Here is a 531-nt window from a genome sequence, read left to right on the forward strand (position 1 = left end):
ACTTATGAGGCACGCCAGACTTACTGTGGAAAATAAAATCGTCCCTTTTTCAATAGCTAGGCAGAGGAGCTTCAAGTTTAGGAGCTACACCTTGACCAGAGGCTGACAGCAACGTGCTCGTCTCCGGGCTTCACGGAAGTGCTGCAGCACCCGGCAGCTCCCCGGCAGCCAGGCTCCGGCGCTGGATCTGCACAACGCCTTACCCGAGGAGATGGGCGGTAGAGAAGCCACTTGGATTTCACAGAGCGGCCTATAGTTAGTAACTGAACCATCAGATTAAGCCTTGCGTGTCCTTCAGCCCTTTGTCAGTTTTTTAAAACATGAGCGGGAAGCGCAGTACAACAGCCTCTCTGCAGTGACCTGCGCTGGTAGAGTAAAACACCAATCTCATGCACAAAGAGTAAAATGCAGCTACTGCAGCTGCATGGAGCGATGCGCAGCAGTGACCGCTGCCTTCAGGGCCTCAGGGAAGAGCTTGCAATGATTTATGACGTCTCATTTTCAAACAACGCCAAGAATCACAATAAAAGC

Source organism: Egretta garzetta, unplaced genomic scaffold (genome assembly GCF_000687185.1).
Source record: "Egretta garzetta isolate BGI_Z169 unplaced genomic scaffold, ASM68718v1 scaffold692, whole genome shotgun sequence".
Taxonomy (NCBI): Eukaryota; Metazoa; Chordata; class Aves; order Pelecaniformes; family Ardeidae; genus Egretta; species Egretta garzetta.